Below are 23,298 nucleotides of genomic sequence, written 5' to 3' on the forward strand. Positions count from 1 at the left end.
ATGCATCCACACACAAACTATTCGGTGGAGGGTGGGAGGGTGCAGTGAGTTGCCTTAGGTTTAGACCAGGAGGGCTATGGCAATGAAGGATGTGCTGTAAGGATAGCTCCATCTGCACAGTGCAGAAACGCTGGTGGGGGTGGGAAGGGTCCAGATGGCATGGGTTATGAAGCAGTCATTGAAGTATTGCATTTTGCACTCTACTGCATGTTGTGCCACTGGTTGGTCCACCTTGTTTTTGGCAACATTTTGGCTTTAGCCATTCATTCTAGTTCACAGCTGGTTGGCTGCCATACCAATGTCAAACATTGTGCACTGCTTGCAGCAGAGCTGGTTTATAACATGGCTGCTTTCGCATGTGGATTAGCCTCCGAAGGGACAGGGTAAGCTTGTGATGTGACTGGAGTAGTAGGTGGTGCTGGGTGTGTGGATTGGGCAGGTCTTACATCTGGGTCTTCCACAGGGGTATGATCCGTGTTGCAGCTGATTGGGGGTGGGAGTGGCATAGGGTGGACTAGGGTGTTGTGGAGGTTGAGTGGGTGACGGGACACCACTTTGGGAGGGGTTGGAAGTATGTTGGGTAGGATGTACCTCATTTCAGGGCAGGATGATAGATAATCAAAGCCCTGATGAAGGACATGGTTCAGTCATTCCAGTCTGTGATGTAATTGTGTAACAAGGGGTCACTTCTTTGTGGTTGGTTCTTGGGATGTATGTGAGGATCAGGTGTGTATGGGGATATGGCATGGGAAATATGTTTGTGAATTAGGTCTGGAGGATATTGCTTGTCTGCAAAGGCCTTTTTGAGGCCTTCAGTGTACTGGTCGAGGGAGTTCCTTACTGCAGATTTGTCTACCACAGGTGGCCTGGCTGTATGGGAGGAAGTTTTTGGTGTGGGGGTGGTGGCAGCTGTCAGTTACTGTTGGTGACTGGTGGGTTTGATGTAGACCGAGGCATGGACAGAGCCATTTGAGAGGAGGAGCTCAACATCTAAGAAGGTAGCACAATGTTTGGTTGGAGGACCAGGTGAAATGGATGGGAAAGAGGCTGTTGAGGTTGTGGAGGGATGAGGATGAAGTGTGCTGGCCTTGGGTCCAGATAATAAAATGTCATCAATTAACCTGAATGAGACCAGAGGTTTTGGGAAGATAGGAATGTTTCCTCTAGGTGGCTTATGAAGAGGTTGGCATAAGAGGATGCTAACTGGATGCCCATGGCTGTGCCACGAATTAGTTCATATATCTTCTGTTCAAAGGTGAAGTAGTGATGGATTCGGATGTAGTTCGCTAGGTGTACGAGGAATAAAGTGGTGGGTTGGAATCTGCAGGGCGTTGGCAGAGGTAGTGTTCAATCGTGGCAAGGCAATCGGCATGAGGGTTGTTGGTGTATAGGGAAGTTGCATCAACAGTGATGAGTAGGGATCTGGGAGGTAAGGGTGTAGGTATGGTGGAGAGCTGGTGCAGGTATTGGGAGGTTAATTTTTGGTCAGTTGGTTGGAGAAGTTGATCCTACAGCTAGAAAAAGGAAGTACATTCCAAAAGCTAGCCAAGCTCTGTATCTTTTGTTTGTGTGCCTATCAATGTCACAGTGCTCCTTCCTTTCAGTGAGGCTCCTTTATTCCTAAATATTTCACAAAGATTAAACTTTCATAGGCTTTTAACTTCTTTTTATTCCACATTGTTCCCAGTTTCAAGTTTTATGGAACTATTTGTCTGACACTTGGAAAATGTAGTTAGGTAATATTACATTCATGCTGTACTTACGTTGTGATGGGCTGCTGTCTGCCACTCAACATGGGAATATGCCCCACAGCTAGTCAAGGTTACCATCAATCCCCAGGGACTGGTTGGTTGATCATCTGCTCACACACACACACACACACACACGCACACACACACACACACACACACACACACACACAGGAAGTGGGTTTTAAGGGAGAGGGTAAGGAGTCATTCCAATCCCGGGAGCGGAAAGACTTACCTTAGGGGGAAAAAAGGACGGGTATACACTCGCGCGCACACACACACATCCATCCACACATATACAGACACAAGCAGACATATTTAAAGACAAAGAGTTTGGGCAGAGATGTCAGTCGAGGCAGAAGTGCAGAGGCAAAGATGTTGTTGAATGACAGGTGAGGTATGAGTGGCGGCAACTTGAAATTAGCGGAGATTGAGGCCTGGTGGATAACGGGAAGAGAGGATATATTGAAGAGCAAGTTCCCATATCCGGAGTTCGGATAGGTTGGTGTTAGTGGGAAGTATCCAGATAACCCGGACGGTGTAACACTGTGCCAAGATGTGCTGGCCGTGCACCAAGGCATGTTTAGCCACAGGGTGATCCTCATTACCAACAAACACTGTCTGCCTGTGTCCATTCATGCGAATGGACAGTTTGTTGCTGGTCATTCCCACATAGAATGCGTCACAGTGTAGGCAGGTCAGTTGGTAGATCACGTGGGTGCTTTCACACGTGGCTCTGCCTTTGATCGTGTACACCTTCCGGGTTACAGGACTGGAGTAGGTGGTGGTGGGAGGGTGCATGGGACAGGTTTTACACCGGGGGCAGTTACAAGGGTAGGAGCCAGAGGGTAGGGAAGGTGGTTTGGGGATTTCATAGGGATGAACTAAGAGGTTACGAAGGTTAGGTGGACGGCGGAAAGACACTCTTGGTGGAGTGGGGAGAATTTCATGAAGGATGGATCTCATTTCTGGGCAGGATTTTAGGAAGTCGTATCCCTGCTGGAGAGCCACATTCAGAATCTGATCCAGTCCCGGAAAGTATCCTGTCACAAGTGGGGCACTTTTGTGGTTCTTCTGTGAGGGTTCTGGGTTTGAGAGGATGAGGAAGTTGCTCTGGTTATTTGCTTCTGTACCAGGTCGGGAGGGTAGTTGCGGGATGCGAAAGCTGTTGTCAGGTTGTTGGTGTAATGCTTCAGGGATTCCGGACTGGAGCAGATTCGTTTGCCACGAAGACCTAGGCTGTAGGGAAGGGACCGTTTGATGTGGAATGGGTGGCAGCTGTCGTAATGGAGGTACTGTTGCTTGTTGGTGGGTTTGATGTGGACGGACGTGTGAAGCTGGCCATTGGACAGGTGGAGGTCAACATCAAGGAAAGTGGCATGGGATTTGGAGTAGGACCAGGTGAATCTGATGGAACCAAAGGAGTTGAGGTTGGAGAGGAAATTCTGGAGTTCTTCTTCACTGTGAGTCCAGATCATGAAGATGTCATCAATAAATCTGTACCAAACTTTGGGTTGGCAGGCCTGGGTAACCAAGAAGGCTTCCTCTAAGCGACCCATGAATAGGTTGGCGTACGAAGGGGCCATCCTGGTACCCATGGCTGTTCCCTTTAATTGCTGGTATGTCTGGCCTTCAAAAGTGAAGAAGTTGTGGGTCAGGATGAAGCTGGCTAAGGTAATGAGGAAAGAGGTTTTAGGTAGGGTGGCAGGTGATCGGCGTGAAAGGAAGTGCTCCATCGCAGCGAGGCCCTGGACGTGCGGGATATTTGTGTATAAGGAAGTGGCATCAGTGGTTACAAGGATGGTTTCTGGGGGTAACAGATTGGGTAAGGATTCCAGGCGTTCGAGAAAGAGGTTGGTGTCGTTGATGAGGGATGGGAGACTGCACGTAATGGGTTGAAGGTGTTGATCTACGTAGGCAGAGATACGTTCTGTGGGGGCTTGGTAACCAGCTACAATGGGACGGCCAGGATGATTGGGTTTGTGAATTTTAGGAAGAAGGTAGAAGGTAGGGGTGCGGGGTGTCGGTGGGGTCAGGAGGTTGATGGAGTCAGGTGAAAGGTTTTGTAGGGGGCCTAAGGTTCTGAGGATTCCCTGAAGCTCCGCCTGGACATCAGGAATGGGATTACCTTGGCAAACTTTATATGTGGTGTTGTCTGAAAGCTGACACAGTCCCTCAGCCACATACTCCCGACGATCAAGTACCACGGTCGTGGAACCCTTGTCCGCCGGAAGAATGATGATGGACCGGTCAGCCTTCAGATCACGGATAGCCTGGGCTTCAGCAGTGGTGATGTTGGGAGTAGGATTAAGGTTTTTTAAGAAGGATTGAGAGGCAAGGCTGGAAGTCAGAAATTCCCGGAAGGTTTGGAGAGGGTGATTTTGAGGAAGAGGAGGTGGGTCCCGCTGTGACGGAGGACGGAACTGTTCCAGGCAGGGTTCAATTTGGATAGTGTCTTGGGGAGTTGGATCATTAGGGGTAGGATTAGGATCATTTTTCTTCGTGGCAAAGTGATACTTCCAGCAGAGAGTACGAGTGTAGGACAGTAAATCTTTGACGAGTTCTGTTTGGTTGAATCTGGGAGTGGGGCTGAAGGTGAGGCCTTTGGATAGGACAGAGGTTTCAGATTGGGAGAGAGGTTTGGAGGAAAGGTTAACTACTGAATTAGGGTGTTGTGGTGCCAGATTGTGTTGCTTGGAATTTTGAGGTTTTGGAGGGAGTGGAGCTGGAAGTGGGAGACTGAGTAGATGGGAGAGACTGGGTTTGTGTGCAATGAGAGGTGGTTGAGGTTTGCTGGAAAGGTTGTGAAGGGTGAGTGAGTTGCCTTTCCGGAGGTGGGAAACCAGGAGATTGGATAGTTTTTTGAGGTGAAGGGTGGCATGCTGCTCTAATTTGCGGTTGGCCTGTAGGAGGATGCTCTGAATAGCCGGTGTGGATGTGGGAGAGGAAAGATTGAGGACTTTTATTAAGGATAGGAGTTGACGGGTGTGTTCATTGGCTGAGTTGATGTGTAGGTGAAGGATTAGGTGGGTGAGGGCAGTGGATTGTTCAGTTTGGAACTGGTATAGGGACTGATGGAAAGAAGGGTTGCAGCCAGAGATGGGAACTTTGTGTGAGGCCTTTGGGGGTTATGCCAAATGTCAGACAAGCCTGAGAAAATAAAATATGTGAGCGTAATCTGGCTAGGGTGAAGGCATGTTTGCGGAGGGAATGTAAATAAAACTTAATGGGGTCGTTGTGGGGGTGTTGTGAGGGTGACATGGTATTAGAAGGTGGAAAGTGTAAGATGAGGTTGAAATGAAAATGAAAGATAAAAATATATGGGGAGAGATAAGGGTGAACATATATATATATATATATGTTGTTATGACCCTGGAATTACTTGTGAATTTTCAAACGTAGGATGAAGCACTTGTTCCTCAATTTTATACCCCTCCTTTAGAACATAGTAGGATATTATAGTTGTCCAAATTGATGCTGCTTGTTGATACAATTCATAAATGTGGTTATTTGAACTTTGTCTTTGTCAGTGGAGACCTGATTGAACTGCTAATCTGACAATTCCTGCAGTGGCATTGCATGACTCATTTCTATAAGATATTACAGAACCTTCCAGATGGTGGCATAAATTGGAAAGTTTTTATATTGGGACGAAGCAACAAATGTAAAGTAATTGTTTTAGCTAAATTTTAAAATTTATCATTGGCAAAATTTATTCAACACCTCTAAAACAAGTGAACTGGGACTATATTAACCAGAAATTGTAACAGATGCCATACAGTTCATCATTATAGTACATAACAGAAAGATGTAGCAGGTCATTGTTGTTCTAGTGAAACCTGGACACCTCATGTTGTATGACAAATGAGTAATTCACCGAAAACTCCATTACATTGGCAATATCAGTTGCTTTCAGCTTGGTTTTTGTTTCTTTGTAGTGATGCTATAAACGAGTTTTTATTTTCAGTACTATCAACTTCTTCAATAATGTGTCTATAGATTCATCTGTAGGTTTCTCAGAGGACTCTAACATTGTTCTTTCCATTGTAATCCAATGTTTGTAGATTGTTGTAGCCACCAAGGCAGACTGGAAAACAGATTTAATATGTTCTTTCAGTCGAGAAGAGCCCTACACATTTTATGTTTATTAAAAAAGGAAGAGGGTTGAAGTGGATTACAAATGACTCTTGATATGCAGTGGTAGTACGTTTTCAAGGGAAGTTCTTCCTGATGAGTTAAATGTGTTGCGCCATCCATCATAAGTTACACACAATTTTGAGGTTAAAGTTGTCCGAATTTTGAGAAATCTCTCTTATTGGTAGGATATTTGACTCTGAAATTGAGAGTTCCCGTAGATTGCACAGTATTAGTTTATTTTGCAATTGTTCTTTTTTCATGTTTCCTAACTTTCATGTAATCTTTTTTCCAGGGATTTGTTAGCCAACTTCTTCTGACTGGTAAAACTCAGTAACTAAATTCGTAGTTTCTTTCGGAGGAGATGACCCATCTTTCTTTCCCATAAACACATTAATAATGCCTTTGAGGCCAAGCCTTTTGTTGTTGAATCATGTGATTTTTTGCCCAAAAATGATTTTGAATTTTTGCGGGAGACCAGTTTAACAGAAGTAGAGTAAGGAACTGAATTTTATTTATAGTTTCTATTCCGAGCAAAAGTAATTTTTTTTAGATTTTCTAAAATGTCTTCAATTAGATCCAGGTGTTCGTGATTCCTCTGTGTCTGACTGCTGAAAAACTTTAGCTTGTAATGAAGTCAGGCCCTCTGCTGTCACTTCTTAACATATCCAGAGCAGCAAGTTATGAATTTAGCTTTTCCCATGTTTCACTAGTAGCATATTTCTTAAATTTCATTTATGGTTTTCTATTTAAGAGGTTCAATCTCAAATTTTCAACCATAAGTGTACATTCAACCAGTCTAGCACAATTTTTTTTGAACAGCTGGCTACACAGCTCATTAAGGCATCAGCGACCATTGGCGACACGTCAGGAGGGTAGCAAGTTGCATATCTGGGTTCTGTCTGCTTTTACATTTTATATCTTCAGATAGTCTTGCTAGGATGGGTAGGACGTGAACATGCTGTGTCCAGATGCGGGAGTTGGTCGCAGTTCACGAACAGCTGAAAGTGCATTTGGCTGCAGTCATCCACCATCAGGTTGCTGCCTTGGGGTGCAGTGGTGGTGGAGACTGTGGAATGGTGCATGGGATATCCCAGGTGTCGCTTGTTTCACCCAAGGGCTCTGTTGCCCAGGTACCTCCTAGTGTTCCCTACATTGTGGATCTGCCCTTACAGCAGGGCAAGTGGCAGGTGGCACTACATCCATGTCACTGGAGACAGAGGACCAATGTCGAGGCTGACCATTTGGCCTTGCATATTCACCCTGAGGGTGAACGTGTGGCTGTTCCTTCAGCAGGGTCCGAGCAGGCACTCATATGTGGGGGTTTGCTAGTTTTTGGGAACTCCAACATTAGGTGCATTATAGAGTCCCTTAGGAAGATAGCGTTCAAGGCTGGAAAGAAAGCCAATGTGCACGTGGTGTGTCCGCCAGGAGGGCCTCAGTCGAGATATGGAGGTGGCCTTGCCTGCGGCTATTGAGTGTACAGGGTGCAGTTGTCTGCAAGTTGTGGCTTACATTGGCACCGACGTCGCTTGCCACGTGGGTTGTGACGCCACCCTCATGTCATACAGGTGGCTGGTGGAGGTGGTGTAAGCAGAGCTCACATTTTCAGCATTGTTCCCAGAGTTGATCTGGGTCCTTTGGTTTGGAACTGAGTGGAGGAGGATCTCAACCAAAAGCTTTGTTGACTCTGTGACAATCTTGGCTGCAGATTTCTAGACTTGCGTTATGAGTGGGGATTTGTAGGACTCTCCTTGATAGGTCAGTGGTGCACTATACAAAGAAAGCAGCTACTCAAATAGCAGCATACTTGTGAAGAGTGTATGGGAATTTTTTGGCTAGGTGGTAGTTCAGTACCACCTAGCCAAAAAATCCCCATACACTGATGAACACATGCCAATCAATATGCAGAAAGGAAAGCCAGAATGCATCACAGCAAAGACACTTCAGCTGTTGAAATTTTATCAGTAAATTGTTGAAATATTCATAACAGAGTTCCTGAATTTACTACTCTCCAGGAATGTTCTCGCGCTGAAATTATTCTTGGGGCCTAGAGCTGGCTGAAAACTGAAATAGAAAGCTCTGACAAGAAACTCATTAAGTGCAAGGTTGCAAGTTAAATCTTTAGTGAGGCTCATTTGAAAGTGTTGTGTTGACAATTATGGCAGGAAAAATGTTAGCTGATAATGACTCATCATGTGTATTAGGAGGGGGACAGAAAGTGAGTGTCCAGGAGATCCAGAGATCAACCTTCTACAGGATGTATGTATTACACTTCACAAAATGGACATTGTTGATATTCAAGAAATTTTCAAAACAAACCTTTAACTTGCACAGTGAACACCAAGTGAAAAATGGTGCGTCACAGTGATCACAAAGGTTCGCACCATCAAGATTGAAGGTGAACTCTGGGGAGTTACAAACTCTACCTGGATTTTCAGCTAGGTATCCACTCTTAAAGAATGCATATATAATGATATTGGCCTAACAGAGTGATGAAAACTGATGGAATGTGATGGGATGCCATCAAATGCGAGACAGTCGGTCGTGGAGCTAATCGTGAAACTGACTACCCTGTAAGGTGTAGCTGTAGATAGTGCGATAATGTTTTATAAGAATGGAAAGAGCAAACTTCCAGAGGCTGAATTTGTCCAGTGATTCCATGTGATATGAATTGTAATGTCGTGCACTTTTCAGGAGGGATAGTTTGCTCTAAAGGAGTATGATTTCTATACACAGACCAGGAATCAAGTAAAAGCAAATTATTTTGACCAACTGTTGTCCAAAAGCAGTGCTCATACCATAGTTTTTGTTCTCTTATGCCCATTTTCCCACTCTTGCTTGCTGTGTTGTAAATATTCCATAGTAATTTTGTAAGGTCTTGCACATGAGAAAGAATCGGAGGGTGCAGAGCACCTCCAACTTCTTGCAGCACAATAAATAACTTCCCAGCCAATTTACCATTCAGATTAAAAGTCAGCATAATTGTATATGAATGTGTTAAGGCATTGATGTTAGTTAATCTTGAGACAGTTCTTCGTACTTCTAATACCCAGGGTTCATTCCACATGCATTTCCCCTGTAAATCCCAATAGGTCGGTGTTGAAAACTGATTCCTTAATGAATGATGGGATAAGTTTTTCTGTCTGATCTACGCCCGCATCTCGTGGTCGTGCGGTAGCGTTCTCGCTTCCCACGCCCGGGTTCCCGGGTTCGATTCCCGGCGGGGCCAGGGATTTTCTCTGCCTCGTGATGCCTGGGTGTTGTGTGATGTCCTTAGGTTAGTTAGGTTTAAGTAGTTCTAAGTTCTAGGGGACTGATGACCTAAGATGTTAAGTCCCATAGTGCTCAGAGCCATTTTTTTGTCTGATCTACAAAGATTCAGGCCGATTCCACAGTTTTCTGTGCTTCATCAAGTTGATGCTTTGTTTGGAATTTTCATTATCTTACGTCCTCAATTTCTGTACCACTATTTGAAGTTATGCAACAATCCCCCGCTTTCCTTGAAATCACGGTAATCTATGTTACATGAAATTTGATGTGAATAATATAGTAGGTCACTATCCTGAACATCCTGTGAACTGCAACAAGCACCCTTGAAATGTGCAAACACCAGTTTTTGTAACAAGTGTGTGTTATCCTCCCTTGAATATCTGTAGTTTTTCTTATGCTCTACACTGTCCTATTGCTAAGGACTTACGTAAAATCTGTTCATATTTTTTTTTAATTTTTTAATTTTAATCCTTTTCTTCTATGCTGTGGGTGATCTTCCATGTACATAATTATGTTTAGTACCTGCTCCTTGGATGACAATCGTCCTTTACTGGGTTTCTCTGGAGACAGAATTTGTGGCTCCCTGTCTAACAAGGATGGTGAACTACATGGCTCAACATTTGTTTTGGTATCGCTTTCACTTGTGAAGCTCATATTGTCACCATTGTACTCCTCATGTACATTGTCCATTCCGTCAAGCAAACACGATGCCATACTTTCCTCCAAAACATTACTATTTCATTTGGCAATTCCTTGGGTTCCTTTCTGATGAAATGTCAACTTCCAAGTGTTGTAAATATAATGCAGCGTTTGCTTTGTTTGTTGGCATTGTTTTGTACCAACACAAGCACTGTAGCACTGCTGTGAGTTAGTTGTCAATCAGCAGTTAAACTACACCCCATAGCCTCATGCTGTGCTCACCACTGGATACCTCCAATCCCCTGCCCCCTGTTGACATCAGCAGTGAACATTGTGGTTGCATGGTAGACAATGTGTGGGGCATTGAATGCTGTAGACATCGCATCACACTCAAGGGGTTCCTTGTGAGATACTTAGCAAGTCATGTAAAGTATATTGGAAAGACAGATTAGGAACCATAGGAGTGGAAGTGTTCATTGCAGTTGATAAAAATATTCTCTCTATTGAGGTCGAAGTTGTGTGCGATAATGAAGTTATTTGGTCACATATAACAGGTATAGGTATAGGTGGAACCAAATTAATTTTTGGATGTTTTTACCAGTAAACATATTCTATCCTGACAGTTTACATGCTTTTCAAAGGAAATCTGTGGTCAGTAGTGTGTAAATACCCAGACCATGCAGTACTAGTTGGAGGCGACTTTAAGCTATCAAGTATAGACTTGGATGTCTGTGGATTCATTCTCGGGGGTACAGACGGACAATCTTGTGAAATACTTTTGAACAGAAAACTGTCTTGTGCTGCCAGTTCGGCAACTCGCACACAAGTATTTTAGACCTTGTAGCTACAAAGAGGCCAGACATTATCGACAGTGTCAGTATAGAGCCAGGGATTAGTGATTGTGATGTCATTATAGTGACTATGGTTATAAAAGTGAATAAATTGGAAACAATTATCTGGCACAATCAGATCTACTCCAGTTTATTGGCTTCCACTGTTAACTGGTATAATGCCTCCTGATCTACGCAGATGTACTGCCCTTATGAGAAAATTCCACAATATCTCCAGGAATTCTAACCTACCCGTGCATAGCAACCTGCCACTTTTAAATCGTAAGAGAGAAATCACGCCATCCAACTCTGTGTGATGCTGCTGACATGATTCTAAGGATTTCAAACCTCTTGAAGGATGGAAAGGTCAGTGGGAAGCAGTGACAGATTTGCACCTACATAACATCTTCTCAGGTGCTAAACTTCCAAGTGGATTCGACCTACGATGCAAGACCTGGACTACTCTCAACAGAATCCGTACTGGCCATGGCTGATGCAGGGATGCTCTCTTTGAGTGGAAGAAGCTGCCTAATCCAGCCTGTGACTGCAGGGCTCCATACCAGATGTTCACCACATAGTCAGTGAATTCAGGATTGGATCCTATCACGGAGCCGAAGAGGACTTCCTGCTAGCAACTCCAGATGCAGTGTGCTGGATTGAAGGACTGGATATTCAGTTGTAAAGACAAACTTAAGTTTCTTGTGTGTCAATATGTACATATGTACATGTAATTTAATTTCATGATATGTCTGTATTAGCCATATGCTAAATAAATAATAAAGTGAATAAATTGGTCAAGAAGTCTAGGAGAGTGTCTCTTCTAGAAAGAGCAGGTCAGCAGTTGTTAGCACCACACGGACACACTGAGCTGACATCCCTTAGTACCAGTAAAATGGATGTAGAGGAATTATGGGCATAGTTTAAACACATTGAAAATTGTGGTCAAGAGAACTATTTGCCTAGTAAATGTATAAGGGATGGAAAACACCACCATTGTTTAACAACGAAATTCGAAAAATGCTGAGGAAGCACTCTCGGTTCAAAAGAGAACATGCAAATGACGACAGGCAAAGGTTAGTAGAGATTTGTGCATCTGTGAAAATATCTATGCATTAAACGTACAACTAGTACCATCGTCATACCTTAGCAAAAGATCTGGCCTAGTACCAAACAAAATTCTGGTCCCAAGTAAAATCACGAAGCAGATCTAAGGCTCCCATCCGGTTGCTCATTGACCAGTCTGGTGTGGCAGTTGAAGTTAGCAAAACAGAAGCCGAAGTTTTAAATTTTGCATTTAAGAAATCATTTATGCTGGAGAATAGTACATACTTAGCTTGCATCATTTATTGTGAATCTTCCCCCCCTCCCCCTCTTTTACACGAAATCCCAAGCGACTGGAAAACAAGTGCAGGTGACTCCTACACATAAGAAGGACAAAAGAACAGACCCGCAGAATTACAGACCAATATCTCTAACATCGGTTTGCTGCAGAATCCTTGAACTTTTTCTCAATTTGAGTAAATTCTTGAGACAGAGAAGCTTATTAGCACGAGTCAGTGTGGTTTTAGAAAGCACTGCTCATGTGAAATTCAGCTTGTACTTCTATCACATGATAAACTGCAAACTACAGATGAGGGGCAACAGGTGGATTCCATATTTATAGATTTGCTGAAAACATTAGACATGGGACCCCCTGTGTACTGTTAACGAAGATACAACCATACAGAGTAGGTTCCCAAGTATTGCGAGTGGTTTGAAGACTTTTTAAGTAAATGATCCCAGTATGTTACCCTCGACAGTGATAGTTCATCCGAAGTGCCCCATTAAAGTGTGATAGGGGTATTATTATTTTCTATATACATAATGATCTGGTGGACAGGATGAGCAACAGTTTGCGTTTGTTTGCTCATGATGCTGCTATGTACGGGAAGGTGTCAGACGAGTGATTGTAGGATGATACAAGATGACATGGACAAAATTTCTCTTTGGTATGATGAATGGCAGCTAGCTCTAAATGTAGAAAAATGTAAGGTTATGTGGTTGGGAAGAAAACGCGAACCTGTGATGTTCAGATACAGCATTAACAGTGTCCTGCTTGATAGTGTCATATTATTTAAATGTCTGGGCGTAACGTTTGAAAGCGATATGAAATGGAAAGAGCATTTGAAGATTGTGGTAGGGAAGGTGAATGGTTGATGTAGATTTATTGGATAATTTTGGGAATGTGTGTTTTATCTGTAAAGGAGACTGGAAACAGGACACTATGGTGACTTATTGAGTACTGCTCAAGTGTTTGTGATCAGTACCAGGTTGGATTAAAGGAAGACATAGAAGCAATTCAGAGTAGGGCTATTAGATTTGTTACTCATAAGTTTGAACAACATGACGGTGGCTTGCAGAGTATGTATGTAGATATTGATGTAGATGAAGCTGTTTTTCTCTCTTTGACTCTTCTATATTATTTCCATGAAAATTTTTTTTCTGTTTAGTTGGGGACTTGGCAAACAGGACAAGAGTTCGATTTAATCCTGTTACTGTAGTTTCCTTAATTAGTTTGGTCGAACTATGTGAACGATTCTTTTCACTACACACACAACTCACATTAACACTAGAAATTTCTAATTCTTTCAGTTCTTGTTAATTTAATTCTGCAGGCAGAACAGATGTTTACAGCTCCTTTATATTTGTCTGGGGTGTCATATTTTCTTTCATTTGTGGCATTAACTTCAAAGATGTTTGTCATCAGCTGTTTTAGTGTATGCTAATTCTAGGAATTGAAGCAACGATGATTTACATAACATTTTTCTTCCATTTTAAGCAATCTGTGAATTATCCATCGAATTGAGCTTTTCTTAGATAAAGTAGTAAATTTTGATATGAAATTGACTAAAAACTATTACACAAGCACATATAACTCTATTCAATACAATCTGTATGACAGCCACAGCTGTGAAAGAACTAACCTGCTTAGATCAGGGGAACAAAAGAAAGTTGCTTGTTTATTCACTGTGCTTAGCAACCGACTTGTCAGCATCTTCTCACAGTGAAACATAAACAGCAGTTCATCGACCAGCCCCTTGTCGTGATTCATGGGTGTAGTGTAATGTGAGCAGAGCCGAAAGGTTTTGCTGCTGTTTTTATTTACTTTTTTCTACAGCTCTCCATTGAAGATACAATAAAAAATTTACTAATTGTTTTTAAATCAAATGCTGAACAATATGGAATAAATTTGTGTTTTTTGGAAAAATGACACATGATTAAAATTACATTAAGTGTAAGTTCTAAAAATGTTGCATAAATAGCAACCCAAAACTAGACAGTATTACTTTCATTTTGAATTTTGATACTTTGACTTTGCGTAGTTTCTGAGCTACAAGTCTCAGAATTGCATGAGTTTATTAAATTATAGTAACTTTGACCCTTAAAAAACCTGGAAGCACTTGTCATAGCTGTGATTTTGCAAAAGAGATTAACTTAACCTCTACATTAGAAGACAGAAAATTGAACACCCACAAAAAATTCAATGCTTTTATGATGTCCAAACTGAAGTGGAACAGCCCATTCCAGGAATCCAGCCTGATCTTGAGTCCCTCCATCCCAGAACCTCTCCTCTGTGTTTGCCTCTCTCCTTACTACCACTGTCCACACTCATACCTTCTGCATGCATCCGAAAATGTGATGTTATGGCTAGATATTGTACCCAACAGAGAGAATATCTATATAGAATTCTGAGTGGCTGGGATGGATTCGTCTAGATAGCCTGTGAATATGTTGGCGTGGAATGGTTTTAAAATAGATGATGCCTATAAAGGAGAAGCAATTGTGGATGAGGGTACAGTTAGTTATGATGACCGGGAAGGAGGTTGTGGGGTTGGAGTCAATCTGATGTAGGGAGAAGTAGTTTTCATTGACAATGACTAGCAGGTAGTAAGGGGACATGAAGAGTGGAGAAACTGGGGGAATTGGTTGGTGTCTTATACGAGGGTAGGATACTGGCTATTTTTAAGTGTGCTTGTCTGCCCCTCAGCACCTTATCAATGTAGTGTGGAGAAATCCACCCTATTTCAGTGTTGTTATTCCATCCTGGATTTTCCGATGTTAGATTATGAGGTGAATAATTTCTTAGCACAGAAAAGAAGAGGGCTGGATTGAAGACTGAAGAGGTTGACAAAAGGAGAAACGGAAAAGTAGAGGGAGGGAGGGAGGCAGTGTGTGAAATAGTACTAATTTTGTTTCCTTTCTTAGTACCACTGATAAGGGAGTCATGAGGAAGTGTGTGATCAAGAGTGCAGAGTATACATGAATTTGAATGTAGGGAGTGCAAAATCTGCCCAGCACATAATGGCAACAATGTCAGTGTTGATGATTGGTGTGAGACACTGGCATTGTTATTACAGCAGGTAATAGAAGTAGCTATGAGCGATAATGTGGATCCCCCAATACTACTTTGTGCACTCGCGAGGCAACATGCCTGACCATCATCGTGTCCTGCTCCGTCTCTCATGATCGTTAGTTCTATTAATCAAGTCATTTAAATGATGTCTTTTTCACTAAATTGGGAGGCAACGCATTTGAGCGTCTGTGGGGTCTGCCCCCTGCTCTGCTGAGACCATTGTCAGCACTACCATCTATGACACCACCCACAAGCAGCTGTTGGCTGTTCAGTTCTGTATTCCTGGCTCGCTTTTGCAGGTTTCCTTCAACAGATTTTGTACTGTAGTGTTTGGAATTATCTTCACACAAACACAGTTTACCTAATTTTACTGCCTCTCTCAAATTGTCTTTTTGATTTGCTTCTTTCAAGCTTAACTTTTAAATTTTGAATTGTCCTTCCTCCACTTTCACCTATAAGTGGGTGTCCTCAAACTTTCTCGAACTTGGGCCTCATACCAGTGCTGCAACTAAGATTGGTCTCTGCCATCATATAGTGCAATTGTGTATAATTCACATAACATTAAGAAAAAAATTTCTTCTCCCTTCAAATGAAGCATGAAAGTTACTAACTTTTTCAAGCTGTATGGACTTTCAGCAGAGTATTTCTTGGTTATTGTTGGGTCGTAGCTACTGACTTCCACTGTATTTGCGCGTCCATATGTACCGAGCTACTGCTTAAACCTTTCTGAATTAGCACTATTTCAGAATATTGCAGTGAAGAAATGTTTGAATGGATAGCACATCGTTTGGATTGAGTGAAATAAAGTTATTTTAATTCCAAATCACAAATACTTCAGTGTTAAATGTAAAAAAATTAGAAGAGTTGGGAAGTACTGTTGTTGTTGTTGTTGTTGTTGCTGTTGTTGTTGTCTTCAGTCCAGAGACTGGTTTGATGCAGCTCTCCATGCTACTCTATCCTGTGCAAGGTTCTTCCTCTCCCAGTACCTACTGCAACCTACATCTTTCTGAATCTGCTTAGTGTATTCATTTCTTGGTCTCCCTCTACGATTTTTACCCTCCACGCTGCCCTCCAATACTAAATTGGTGATCCCTTGATGCCTCAGAATATGCCTCACCAAGCGATCCCTTCTTCTACACAAGTTGTGCCACAAATTTCTCTTCTCTCCAATTCTATTCAATACCTCCTCATTAGTCAGTTGATCTAGCCATCTAATCTTCAGCATTCTTCTGTAGCACCACATTTCGAAAGCTCCTATTCGCTTCTTGTCTAAACTATTTATCGTCCATGTTTCACTTCCATATGTGGCTACACTCCATACAAATACTTTCAGAAACGACTTCCTGACACTTTAATCTATGCTCGATGTTAACAAATTTCTCTTCAGAAACGCTTTCCTTGCCATTGCCAATCTACGTTTTATATCCTCTCTACTTCGACCATCATCAGTTATTTTGCTCCCCAAATAGCAAAACTCGTTTACTACTTTAAGCATCTCATTTTCTAATCTAATTCCCTCAGCATCACCTCATTTAATTCGACAACATTCTATTATCCTCATTTTGCTTTTGTTGATGTTCATCTTATATCCTCCTTTCAAGACACTGTCCATTCCATTCAGCTGCTTTTCCAGGTCCTTTGCTGTCTCTGACAGAATTACAATGTCATCAGCGAACCTCAAAGTTTTTATTTCTTCTCCATGGATTTTAATTCCTAATCTGAATTTTTCTTTTGTTTCCTTTACTGCTTGCTCAATATACAGATTGAATAACTTCGGGGATAGGGTACAACCATGTGTAGCGGTATGTAGTAACTTAAGTGTAGACTTCCTGAGGCATTCTGCAGATATGAAAAAGGGACATACTCTCAATCATTAAATTCTCTTTCCATTGTAAATTTCCAGGCAAGAATAGTGGACACATGCAGTATAGCAATTGTTAGTCCTATGGGTTCACATTTGTGGACTAGGTCACATTTAAAGTAATAGTAATGGGTTATCAGAACAAGAAAGTCTAACACTAGCATTGAAAGATCTTAAGACAGAAATAAAGACTATTCTGACTAACAGTAAATTTAAATGTCAGTTCTCTGCCACTAGAATCATTCATACAACTTGTGAAAGACCTATCGGTAACATTTGTTGTGTATGCATATGGCATAAATAATAAGTGTAATGAATTCTTCCAGAAATTTCCATCAAACATCCTATTGACAGACAGACATAAAGTGCATCACAAAATGCACCAGGGTACAGTATGGAAAGAATCATGTATTATGTCCTTATTTTGGGCTGAGACAATCTGAACTTAATTTCAGTTTCCAGTAAATGCTTCACACAATATCTTCAAATAGGTTGTCTTGACATTCCTTTCAATTCTTCTCTCAGTTTATGGTCAGTTTTTAATTTCCATCATTGTGTTTTGTAGAAAATTGCAGAGTGAAATAAGTTGGAGATAAAATAACAAATTTCTCTTTTTATTAGAAACCAAAATGTGACACAGAAACCACAACAGTAAAGAAAACCAAAGATATTTGTTTTATAATTTTACAGAGTGAACATTGATAAGTGCTCTCTGGTGTACTCTCTTTAGGAAAATTAGAAACAAGACGATCAGCTCCACCACCACTCAATATAACAAGCTTGTTTTTGTTGATACTTCACGCTTATTCTGTTGAGTTTGTTTTTGAGATCGTTGACAGAGCTTTTCTGTTTGGTGTGGACTTTTTTCTTGTTAAAGGTTTTATAAACAAATTTGCCAACTGTTTGTCAGAACAAACATGAATCTTCATTCTCATGGTTTTCAACAGTTTTGCATATATAATGATATTTAATGTCTTAAGTGTTTGGTACATTTTTATGATCTGTGTTTTTAATCAAGCCAATAGCACATTAATGACAGAGTGTAGTTCATTTTTAGATCTGAAAACAGTTCATTGAGAAAACCACGGAACCAAACAACTTCAGTAGCTACACATCTGGCCTATTTCTTGACCTTGTTACCCATTTGCCAATATGAACACAATGACACAAGTCCTGTTGCTAACCAGCCCACATAGCCTGTTGTTGACTGACAAGTGTTATGGTCACCACCAGAATGGGCATCAGAATAGACCACCAATCCAGAAGTTGGCTTTGTACCTTATGGTCAGACCTTTGGTCCCCTGTAGATACTTCATAATACTTTGAGCAGCATGCCAATTATCAGGAATTGGATTATGTAGAGACCAACCCACCATGCTCACATCGAACAAGATGATTAGTCATGAGACAGTTGCAAACATTAAGCTGCTGACTACCTGTTGATAGGCTTGTTATCCATATCCTTTGCCTCATTTTGTTTGCAGGATATTGTCTAGTGTGCAAACTGGTTCCAGGGTCAAAAGGAGTGGAGTTTGGTTTCATATCATCCATATGGAATTTCTGAAGCACACAGACTTATGTAGATTTCTTTTGCAAAATGGTTGTGTTCTATTTTCAATCCACTGAAGTATTTTCAATTGCCCACAATATTTCATATGTTGGTTCCACTGTTGTCAAAACTTTTCTAATATTTCTAGAGACTTATAGATGAGTAAGCTGTAATCCACATAAAGTGCCAGCTGGACATCAGTGTCATCTGTTAAAGCGTTTGTCTGTATTCAGTTGCTCAAATCCAAACATTGTGATAAACTGTACAAATTTTTGACTCCAACAGTGTGGTTATTGTTTGAGTTAATATAAACTCTTCTTCAATTTGCAAACAATATTTGAGTCCTCTAAAACACACATTTTTGATTATTTCATGTAAATTTCTTTCAGATCCCTTGACATCAAACTGCCAGATTTCCGTATCTTGTGAAGCTTCTATTGGTGATAACTCTAGGTTGAGTCATACAGGACCACAGGAGAGAACATCTCTTCATAATCAATGTTTTCTTGTTGCGAACAATCTTTTGCGCATAATCTAGCGATCAGTCTTTCCCTCAGAACCTTGCTTCACATGATAGAAACACTTAACACAGTTTTGAATTTTCTCTTCAGCTTGCCATACTGATGCGATTGTATCTTTCCTTTTTTCCTTCCTGTCAGAGTTCTACTCCTATTTGGCATGCTTACAGGTACACCGCAAAGAGTGAGAGATATATATGTAGTAGTGCCTATCTTCCAGAATGAGATTTTCACTCCACTGCAGAGTGAAAATCTCATTCTGGAAACATTCCCTAGGCTGTAGCTAAGCCATGTCTTCACAATATCCTTTCTTTTGGGAGTACTAGTTCTGCAAGGTTCGCAGGAGAGCTTCTGTAAAGTTTGGAAGGTAGGAGATGAGGTACTGGCAGAAGTAAAGCTGTGAGGACGGAGCGTGAGTCGTGCTTGGGTAGCTCAGTTGGTAGAGCACTTGCCCGCGAAAGGCAAAGGTCCCGAGTTCGAGTCTCGGCCCGGCACACAGTTTTAATCTGTCAGGAAGTGTCAGTGCCTATCTTGTTTCGAAATGGAAAACCTGAACTTTGAGGGGAACTGATATTACCTAGAAAAGTGAGCCAATTCTAAAAGACTCAGAATTGTGAATATATAGAAACAGAGGTACTGAGTTTGTGTTGTTGTTGCTGCTGCTTCTTCTTCTTCTTCTTCTTCTTCTTCTTCTTCTTTTTTCATTCTTCTGACTGGTTTTGATGCAGCCCACCATGAACTCCTCTCCTGTGCCAACCTCTTTATCTCACAGTAGCACTTGCAACTGACATCCTCAATTATTTGCTGAATGTATTCCAATCTCTGTATTCTTTTACAGTTTTTGCCTTCTATAACTCACTCTAGTACCATGGAAGTCATCCCCTGCTGTCTAAACAAATGTCCTATTATCCTGTCCCTTCTTGTCAGTGTTTACCACATATTCCTTTCCTCTCAGATTCTTTGCAGAACATCCTCATTCCTTATCTTATCAGTTCACCTAATTTTCAACATTCTTCTGAAACACCACATCTTAAATGCTTCAATTCTCTTGTGTTCCGGCTTTCCCATAGTCAAAGTTTCATTACTCTACAATGCTACACTCCAAACATACATTCTCAGAAGTTTCTTCTTCAAATTAAGGCCTTGGCCAAGAATTTTGGGGATGATATTTTGTCGAAAGTCAGATGGTATGTTACCTGACTCATACGTTCTACACACTGATGTCAATAATTATTTTGTTGTCTCTCCCCCAAATGATTTTAGAAATTCTGTTGGAATGTTATCTATACCATCTGCTTATTTGATCATAAGTCCTCCATAGCTCTCTTAAATTCGGATTCTAATAATGGACTCCAGTCTCCTCTAAACCGACTCCTGTTTCTTCTTATTCCTTAATGAAATTTGTCATTAAAAATATATCACTTTTTCAAACCAACAGCTCAATTCATGGAATCAATACTAGAAATAAGAATAATTTTCACAAGGATTGAAAGTCACTTAGTCTTGTACAAAAAGGTGTGCATTATTCAGGAACACACATTTTCAATAACTTGCCAGCAGCCATAAAAAGCTTAACAACCAATGAAATTCAGTTTAAGAGAAGCCTAAAGGATTTATTGGTGGCCAACTCCTCCTACTCCATTGATGAATTTCTCAGTAAAACCAACTGATATATATATATATCAGTTGGTTTTACTGAGAAATTATATATATATATATATATATATATATATATATATATATATATATATATATTAGAGGGAAACATTCCACGCGGGAAAAATATATTTAAAAACAAAGATGATGTGACTTACCATACGAAAGCGCTGGCAGTTCGATAGAAACACAAACAAACACATACATACACACAAAATTCTAGCTTTCGCAACCAATGGTTGCTTCGTCAGGAAAGAGGGAAGGAGAGGGAAAGATGAAAGGATGTGGGTTTTAAGGGAGAGGGTAGGGAGTCATTCCAATCCCAGGAGCGGAAAGACTTACCTTAGGGAGAAATGTCTGCTTGTGTATGTGCGGATGGATGTGTGTGTGTGTGTGTGTGTGTGTGTGTGTGTGTGTGTGTGTGTGTGTGTGTGTGTTGGGGGGGGGGGGGGGGGCGCACCCGCGTGCGCGCAAGTGTTCCCCCTAAGGTAAGTCTTTCCGCTCCCAGGATTGGAATGACTCCTTACCCTCTCCCTTAAAACCCACATCCTTTTGTCTTTCCCTCTCCTTCCCTCTTTCCTGATGAAGCAACCGTTTGTTGCGAAAGCTTGAATTTTGTGTGTGTGTTTGTTTGTGTGTCTATCGACCTGCCAGCGCTTTTGTTTGGTAAGTCTCATAATCTTTGCACAATTTCAGTGCAGTAATGTGTTCATTGTAAATAAGTATTATAGTAGTTGTGTTACATGTTTATTACCTTATAAATAAATAAAAAACTTTTTTGTTTTAAATTCAGTGCATTAGTATTTGTAAAATTACTTTCATATAGTGTTCATTAAAAAATGACGATCATTCCACTTGGGACCTGTGGAATGGTACATTAGCTTATTTGTTTTAGTTGTAAGTATTTGTCATGTATTGTTGTTTTTCTGACATGTTCCACATCCTGGAGGACCTCCTCACTACGGATCAGTTGGAATGAAAGTAAATCTAATCTAATCTAATCTAATCTTCTATCACTTAAGACAAATCTTCCCCCTCATAGAGGCCTTCAGTATACTCTTTCCACCTGTCTGCTGTCTCCTCTGCATATAACACTGGAATTCCTGTTGCTCTCTTAATGTTACCACCTTTGCTTTTAATTTCACTGAAGGTTGTTGCTGAGTCAGTCCTTCAGACAATCATTTCTGTTCGATTTCTTCCCAGTTTTTATGGAGCCATTTGATATCAGCTTCCCTGCACTTCCTATTTATTTCATTCCTCAGTGACTTGTATTTCTGTATTCCTAAATTTCCCTGAGCATTTTTGTGCTTCCTTCTTTCATTGATGAACTGAAATATTTCTTCTGTTACTCATGGTTTCTTTGCAGTTACCTTGTTTGTACCTATGTTTTTCTTTCCAACTTCTGTGACTACCGTTTTTAGAGATGTGCATTCCTCTTCAACTGTACTGCCTATGGAGCTATTCCTTATTACTGTCTCTATAGCCTTAGAGAACTTCAAACGTATCTTGTCATTCCTTAGTAATTCTGTATCCCACTTTTTTTTGCATTTTCATTCTTCCTAACTAATGTTTTGAACTTCAGCCTACTCTTCATCACTATTACATTGTGAGCTGAGTCTACATCTTCTCCTGCGTACACCTTACAATACACTATCTGATTCTGGAATCTCAGTCTGACCATGATGTAATTTAATTGAAATCTTCCCGTATCACCTGGCCTTTTCCAAGTATACCTTCTCCTCTTGTGAAGCTTGAAGAGAGTATTTGCTATTACTAGCTGATATTTATTACAGAACTCAACTAGTCCTTCTCCTGTTGTTATGAATCACTTACTGAAATTATGTTTTGGAGAATAATATGTTTCCAAGTCATTGTATAAGGCTTCACCTTGAAGCAATGCACTAAGTTGTTATGGTATTAGTTTTTTTGGTTGCACTGATATACTGGATGGTCAAACACACCCTTATTTTCATTATTTTCTGTTGTTTCGATTCAGACTGCATTATGTATGTCATACCAGCTATGCCAGGGGTTCCAGCTTGCAGGCTGCATGTGCACCAAAGCAAGTATCAGTGCGGCCCAAGAAGAAACCATCAATCACACGATCAGCAAGGGAGAAAAAAGGCCGTTTATGTAAAGATATGATAAATTGAATACTTTTAGTTGGGGGGGGGGGGCAAGGGCCATTAATCACCCTTTTTAAATATGCGTTTGAGCACACGTTTTCTTATCTGTAATAGTATTTAGGATATATAGTTTTCAGTAATTTCAGTAGAATCTACTGCAGTTTGCTAATTTGAGTGTCATGGTTTAAGTAGACAGTAACCATAGTGCAATGAATATGAAAACTAAGTTATTGTTATCCAAATTTATTAATGTTACATATGTGATGCAAAGACTCTTCTCTGGTTTCCCTGGTGTACCAATGTGTATGACCACCTTAAAAACACAATCCCAGAATGATGACACTGAGGATAAAACTTCAATCTTCTCATAAAACATGTGATGCCCCATCTTCAGCCAAAGTTCCACTACTGTTAATTTATCTGGTTGCCTCTGGTGTGTATGGTGATGGTGTTCAACACAACATTCTTGCATGGTTCGTGTCTGCCCAGTATAAGATTTCTCACCTTGGCATGTGAACCTACATACTCCACATCTTCTAAGACCAATATTGTCTTTTACTGAACACAAAAA

The 23,298-nt window shown here is 41.0% G+C and overlaps 1 protein-coding gene and 1 non-coding gene across 3 annotated transcripts in view; both read left to right on the forward strand.

The window, feature by feature from the left end:
- LOC126457369 (uncharacterized) overlaps positions 1-23,298 on the forward strand; it is a 335,229-nt gene that overhangs the window by 79,095 nt on the left and 232,836 nt on the right. The window lies entirely within an intron of this gene.
- Positions 19,366-19,440, forward strand: Trnas-cga (transfer RNA serine (anticodon CGA)). Its single transcript has one exon. It is a non-coding gene; the product is annotated as a tRNA-Ser (tRNA).

Source organism: Schistocerca serialis, chromosome 2, assembly GCF_023864345.2.
Source record: "Schistocerca serialis cubense isolate TAMUIC-IGC-003099 chromosome 2, iqSchSeri2.2, whole genome shotgun sequence".
NCBI classification, from domain to species: domain Eukaryota; kingdom Metazoa; phylum Arthropoda; class Insecta; order Orthoptera; family Acrididae; genus Schistocerca; species Schistocerca serialis.